The 7,017-nt window shown below is 41.5% G+C and overlaps 1 non-coding gene across 1 annotated transcript; it reads right to left on the bottom strand.

Moving 5' to 3' along the window:
• Positions 1 to 3,751: 3,751 nt before the first annotated feature.
• Positions 3,752 to 3,858, bottom strand: LOC112081722. Its single transcript, XR_002896644.1, has one exon. It is a non-coding gene; the product is annotated as a small nucleolar RNA R71 (small nucleolar RNA).
• Positions 3,859 to 7,017: the final 3,159 nt, after the last annotated feature.

The following is a 7,017-nucleotide window of genomic DNA, read 5'->3' as shown; positions in this document are numbered from 1 at the left end:
TGAGATGATGGAAGCATGAGATTCTAGACATGATAGTTGGCTAGGGTGCTTTGGTGCTAAACTAAAAATGCTAATGACAATGATGAGACATGATTCAAATGATTAAGAACTCTAATCTAGATTAATCTTCTCATGAAGGCATTAACCTCTTCACTAATCCATTTTCAAACCAAATCATCATTTGTGAAATATGAATCAGTGAGCATTAATAAACAGTTCTAAAAGATCATTCAAGCAATTAACAAGACATCATCATGCAGCAAATGCTTAAACCTCTAATACAACTCTTTCAGGAATTTCATCAAACACTTTTGGTGCATGAAATTCCCAGATTCTAGATCACAAGTGATGTGCAAGGATCTAGCCTAGAGAACAGCTGTTTAGAGAGATGAATCAATGAATCTAGCCCTAAGTACTCCTACTCTAACACTTTAACACCCTAACCTACACATCTAGAACCTCATTAAGATGACTACTCACTAATCATACTAATCTGTCTTAAACCTTTGCAAGTTGAGAAGATTGGCATGATTATTGATGAGAAATGGAGATGGAGAAGATGGATAATGGTGGATTTGCAGCTTTAAAGACAAATATCTCTCAAACTATCCTGATTAGACCCCTTAAAAATCGATATTTCTCTTCTAAAATGGAGTCTTTTCACAAAAGAGGCAAGAAACAAAAGGAGTAAAGCTTGGTCCTTAGGGTAAAACCTTAAAAAACTATATATAGGTCTTAAAACGAACCGGGTCAGCCTGGAACAAACCGGTTCCTGACCCAGCTTTAATGGGTAAAATCTCGAGTGTACGAGTTGGTGAGGAGCTTCACATGTCGCATGCCCAAGTCGCACAGCCATAGGAACAGTCTTGTGAGCCTTAAGTCCTTCAGTCTCAGCCGCATGCCCATCTAGGTGTAAACCGCGAGTCTTCATGCGATTCTGTGTTGCTTCTCTTCAACTCGCATGACCAAGACGAAATCTGGGGAGAATATATAATTGATAGACAAGACTTTTTAGGTCTTAGGGCTATCAATCCCCTTGTCAAAGTATCACAAAAGGGGTTGTCAATCCAAGACTGTGGTGATAGACACTAAGCTATATGATCGGTTTCTCAATTCAAGTAAACAGATGAGTGACTAATGACAACTAAGAACTTAAAACAAGATTAATGACTAAGCAAGTGATCAAACAAGAACTAAGAAAATGACAAGTTGATAACACCGGATTTTGACCATTTTTATGGATCACTTTAATACATTTTACAGGTGTTTTTACTCCATTTTCAAAGGTTTTCAAAGGATTTCTATGTTTCCGGATTTTAAAAGACTTTTCAGGTAATTTGGGATAAAGAGGCACAAAATGGAACAAAAAGACTTTTTTGGATAAATGCAGACCGTCAGAACTCTCATGTAGAGACGAAGACCTTCTCACCGTCTGATCACCCTCAAAATTGGACAACTTATAGAAGAATCAACCAGCTTTCAAATACACTTGGTTTGGAGACATCTCAAGATATTTCACTAGCCCCGAAGCCACTCGAAGTCGGCCAGCAGCTCACGCGACCGCGGCCAACAAGCTATTTGCCGCGGTAAGAAGCTTCCCGACCACGGCCAACAAGCCAATTGCCGCGGTCACAACACTCCCGACTGCAGCATTCAAGCTCTGACTTAAAGCCCACTTATCTGAAGCCCAAAGTCATTCTCAGTCTCAATTCCGGAACCTTAGAGACCATGGAGTATTGGAGACTATAAATACATGTCATTTAGGTCGTTTTTAGACACCACCCTTCATACTTTACAGAAACCCTTTTCTTTCAGCCGTTTTTATGAGATTTTTGTAGAAGATTGTTCAAGTCCGAGTTCTTCAATAGAGAAGCTTTCTTTATCTATTTTCTTTACTGTTTTTCATTACTTTTATTAAAACCGATGATGATGTCGACCTCAGCCATGTCTGAGTAGATCCCGAGTTGGGCTTAGGGTTCCCGAAAGGGGCTCTCATAATCGATTAAGACATCTAGGTTTGTAGATCTGGGATTTCGACCTGTTCTCTGTTTATTCTTGTTCTTATTGCATGTATGCTTGATTGATCACCTAGTATCTGATCTAGATAGTTAGTGTTGCAAAAGTTTTCATTAAGTATCAGCCCTAGAATGAAACAGGCGGTTTTTCCGTAGGAGTGGAAACCTACCTGCGGCGAGATCGTGAGTATTGACGAGTCTTGTGCAGCTCTTGCGTTCTCTCCCTTCCGGGGCCAGAGTGGAAACCTACTGGTTAGGGTTGCGAGAAACAGTTGGTTATGATCACGACAGAGACGTAGTCATATCGCCGTACTCAAGCTCTAGAACCCATATATCGATATCCGTCAATCCCAATCTATCTACCTTAGTGTTAAAACCGATTATGATCCCTTAGAGTTCCCAAAAGCTCAGCGTTTTTAGTCATAGTTTACAACTCCATCGATTTTTATTGCTTTCTTAGACCTGCATTTCAATTTCCTTAGTTCATTATTTACTTGCTTTATTTACCTTTCATGCGATATTTTACTTGCCTTATTAGTCTTTCATTCGATATTTGCTTATTCTAATTGCATTTCATTCGATTTACTTACCTGCTTTTTAGGATAGATTTATTTGCTTTCTTTTGTTTTAGTTTAATTCGCAAGAAAAACAACCAACCTTTAAAACCAATTTAGTCTAGACATAAAGTTAAAAACCGTAGAAGAATACCAGGCACACAAATCCATGTGGATTCGATCCCTAAATACTGCAACTGATTAGCTGTGCACTTGCGGCTTTCATTTGTTTTGTTAAGGGTAAAACTTGTTCCCTCACGCAGTTGATACGACATCAAGTTTTTGGCGCCGTTGCCGGGGATTTGTTTCGCTGCCTTTTGCTATTTTTCTTGTTTTAACTTCTGTTCTAGACACCTGATCTCTAGTTCTTTCTTAAAGTTTTTCTGAACTATCTTTCCCTTCTTTTGTTTTTCTCTGAATTGCATGAATACCAGGCGTAGACCTGCAGGAGATATTCCAATTCTAGACGAGATAGACAGACACGAAAGAGAACTTCGAAGACTTATACGAACGCAAGGAATGGCCAACGACGACCAGCCTGGAGATCCTATTAATCGAAATTTAAATATGGACCAAGACGGGTCCGAACATGGAGAAAACGAAGAGAATGATCACATACAAGGCAATCATGCTCGACGAGATGGAGAGGAGGATGAGGCTCCTCCAAGAAACCACCAGAACCGAGAGAGATAAGGACGTGAAGACCTTGATCCACCCATCAATGCAGCCGATGGTGACCACCCAGAAATGCAGCCGAATGAACGCATTCACCGCCCCATTCCGCCAGCAAATCAACACCAAAGACAAGCCAGGAACCATCGCATAGCTGATTTTGATGCACCTACTCAAAAGTTTCAGAATCGATCTGCAATTCAAGTACCATTTCCAAACCGGAATGAGTTTGAGGTCAAGCCTCAAATCATCTCATTGGTGAAGCAAAACCAGTTCCATGGAGTTCCTTCTGAGCATCCAAAGGACCATATCGAGCTTTTTGAAGAAATTTGCAGCATGATGAGAACAAACCAAGTTCCACCGGACTATTTAAAGTGTAAGTTGTTCCTTTTTTCACTAGCAGATAAAGCTCACCGTTGGTTGAAGTCTTTGCCTGCAGGATCGATTACTAATTGGGAAGAATGTAGAACTGCTTTCCTGAATCACTTCGACACTAAGTCACGGTCGAACAATTTGAGAACAAAGATCTCACCCTTTCAACAAGGGCCAACTGAATCTTTCTATGAAGCTTGGGAACGTTTTAAGGAGTATGAACGTAATTGCCCTCACCATGGATTTCATGGATCAAGCCTGCTGAGCATATTTTACCGAGGTTTGCAACCAAAATACAAACTTTCACTTGAATACAGCTAGCAATGGAGATTTTGGGCAAAAGACGATAACCCAAGGAAGAGCCCTCATCGAAAATTTGGCTCAAGCCAATAGCAATGATTGTCTTGAATACGATCGATCGATGAAGCAAGCCGGAACAGACAACAAGGAGATAACCGAGTTGAAGAACATGGTGAGCCAGCTTCTGAAGAGCAACAATCGCCCAATCCATGCTTGTGAGACCAACAATGGCGCAGAAGATGAAGGACCTAGTGATATCGATCACATTAATCAAGCCTGTCAAGAAGAAGATGTGAACTACGTAGGAGCACTGGTGCCATATCAAAATCGCTCCAACAATAGGTTCAACAACAACTTCCGGAATGCAAATTACAACAATCTCTCTTACCGCAATCCAAATGTGGAGAATCCTCAAGGCCAGTACTACCCACCTCAGCAAAAATCCTTCCAAAACAAGTTTCAAGGTGGAAACTTCGGAGGAATAGTACCATATCAACCGCGACAGCCATATAACTACCAAGGTACGGGTTTCAATAATCAATTTGTACAACAGCAGGGAGTAACGACGAACCAGCTAGCTTCACAAATCGGTAGACTTGAACAGTCCATCCAACAACTCGTTATGACGAACGAAAAAGCATCTAAGGACGTGAACGTGAAAGTAGACTGCATGTACAATGATCTTAATAGTAAGTTTGAATCTTTATCTTCGCACGTCAAAAAGTTAGATGTGCAAGTCGCCCAAACAGCCGACTCTATGAAGAGGCAAAGTGGAGTTCTTCCAGGAAGAGTTGAAGATAATCCTAAGAAGTTTTGCAACGCCATAACCACATTGCCCGAAGAAGAGGCCGGAACCGATGGAAAGAAAGAAGAAACCCCAATCTTTGTACCACTGTACAAGGATATCGATCCGAAGCAACCACCCTTTAAGGTACCTGAACGATCACCGTTTCAAGGGCTTACCAAAGCCGATGATCCGGGACGTTTTGTTTTCCAGTGTTTCATTTCAGGAATCAAGTTTACGTGCGATTCCGGAGCCAATGTCAACATCATGTCTAAGACATTTGCCAAAAAATTGGGCATAAAAACCTTAAAGACATCGACAGTGAAGGTTATTTTTGGAGATTCATCTCAAAAAGATACTGAAGGGGCGATTCATGATCTACAAGTTCTAGTGGGAGACAAGATTGTCCCAGCAGATTTCCAAGTCTTGGAAATGAATAAAGACAAGGAGAGGCCACTGATTTTTGGGAGACCATTTTCTAGCTACAGTAGGAGCAATTATCGATCACGCAAACCGGCATGCTGTTTTCCTCAATGTGGACCGAAAAAGGTACTATCCTACTATCTTAGATGAACTTCCAAGCAAAGGAAACAGGCCAAAAGAAAAAGAAAAGGAGAAGCCGAAAGCTTTTGCAAAGATCAAGATCATCATTCCACCAGATGCAACAGAAACTAGTGAGGACCAAATCCAGGAGCTGATCAAAAACAAAAAAAGGGTTTTAAACAATATTAAAGTCCGAAAGAAGAGTAAAGGAAAGAAGACGGCTCTTCAAGGAGAAGAAGTAAAACCTCCAGCAAACGAAAGTGATAAAGGCACATCAAGTGGAGTGCCATTCAAATCAGCCTGATTCCTCATGCTTACGTCGAGCTAAACGACTTAAAACAAAAAGCGCTTAATGGGAGGCAACCCATTTAGGTACTCTTTCTTTTAGTTTTCTTTTCCTTTTTACAATTTATGCTTTCTTTTTCTTTTTAAGTTTTAGGTATTTTATAAAACAAAAACACAAAAAAAAATCAGAAAATTAGAAAAACCAAGAAGAAAAGGTAGGTTTTTAGCTGCTCGGCCCGGCAAAGACGAGAAGATTGGACAATAGGCCGCAGGAGGAAGAGCCGCGGTCGCGACCGTTCGACCCGCGGCCAAGGGTGCATCGACCGCGGCGCCGTGAATGTGACCGCGGCCGAGCCCTCAGCCACCGCGGTCACGCGTCTCCTGACCGCGGCCATTGGTCGTTGAGGTGATTCCGCGGATTTCTGCCGTTTCCCGGTGTTGCCTGGTGTTTTCCCGGTGTTGCCTGGTGTTTACCTGGTGTTACCTGGTGATTCCCGGTGATTCCTGGTGCTTCCCGAAATGTTCCCGGTAAAACCCGAAAAGATCCTCCGTAAGTTTTAAACTTTCCTAATGTGCAAACAAGAAAAGTGATATGATCCAAGGTGATCTACTCTGAAGAATAAAGGCTACAAGTGCGAAGATGGCTTGATGATGTCGTGATAAAGCTATGAAGATCGGATCGATGGTGATGATGGTGGCTTGGCGGATCGATGGTGATGATGGTGGCTCGGCGGATCGATGGTGATGATGGATATGGTGGAGGATGAGAAGATGATCGATTGTTGGTGTGGTGATGATGAGATGATATCGATGGAATGGAGAGATAGTAGACTCTCTTGTAAACAGATTAGTTTTTAAGAGATTCGAATTTCAGAGTTTTTAGTTCTCAGAAATCAAAGAGAGAAGAACACGTTAAAAGTTGGCTAAAAACTCTTCACTGAATATTACTTAGGCGATTTTCTCCTTTTATAGACTAAGAGAGAAAATCGCAGCCCTAATAACAAAACTACATGGAGATTGAAATAAAAACAACACGAAGTTTAATTTAAAAATAAAACACTAGTGCACAAGTCATTGTGACCTTGCACATTATTACCCATTAGTAACAACTTCTAAGTAACTCAACGTAGCAAAGATTTCTGCCTCGTTAAAAACCTTGGAGAAGAACCTCCTTGCAAGGTCACCAAGGAAAAGAGTACAAAATCATCACCTAAGTTACCTAGTCATTGTTACTGGGTTCTTCATTCTCCAAGATAGAGATGTGGAAGATGTGAGCTCCAACCTCCAGTTGATCGATGTCCTCTGCGGCCATGAGTGCGTGAGCCTCCTTAGCCATCTCTCTAGCTCTGGAACGAGTGATCCTGCCAGCTACCTCTGGTTCCTCCTCCTCTGAGCTGGTCACGATCATATCATCCTCTCCCTCTTGAAAAGGATTTGCCCTCAAATCTGAATCTGCAACATAAGGAAGCAAGTCAGAAACATTGAAAGCATC

The sequence above is a fragment of the Eutrema salsugineum genome, unplaced genomic scaffold, assembly GCF_000478725.1.
Source record: "Eutrema salsugineum unplaced genomic scaffold, Eutsalg1_0 scaffold_10, whole genome shotgun sequence".
NCBI classification, from domain to species: Eukaryota; Viridiplantae; Streptophyta; class Magnoliopsida; order Brassicales; family Brassicaceae; genus Eutrema; species Eutrema salsugineum.
The sequence above is the reverse complement of the archived record's forward strand: the minus strand, read 5'-3'. Positions and strand labels throughout refer to the sequence as shown.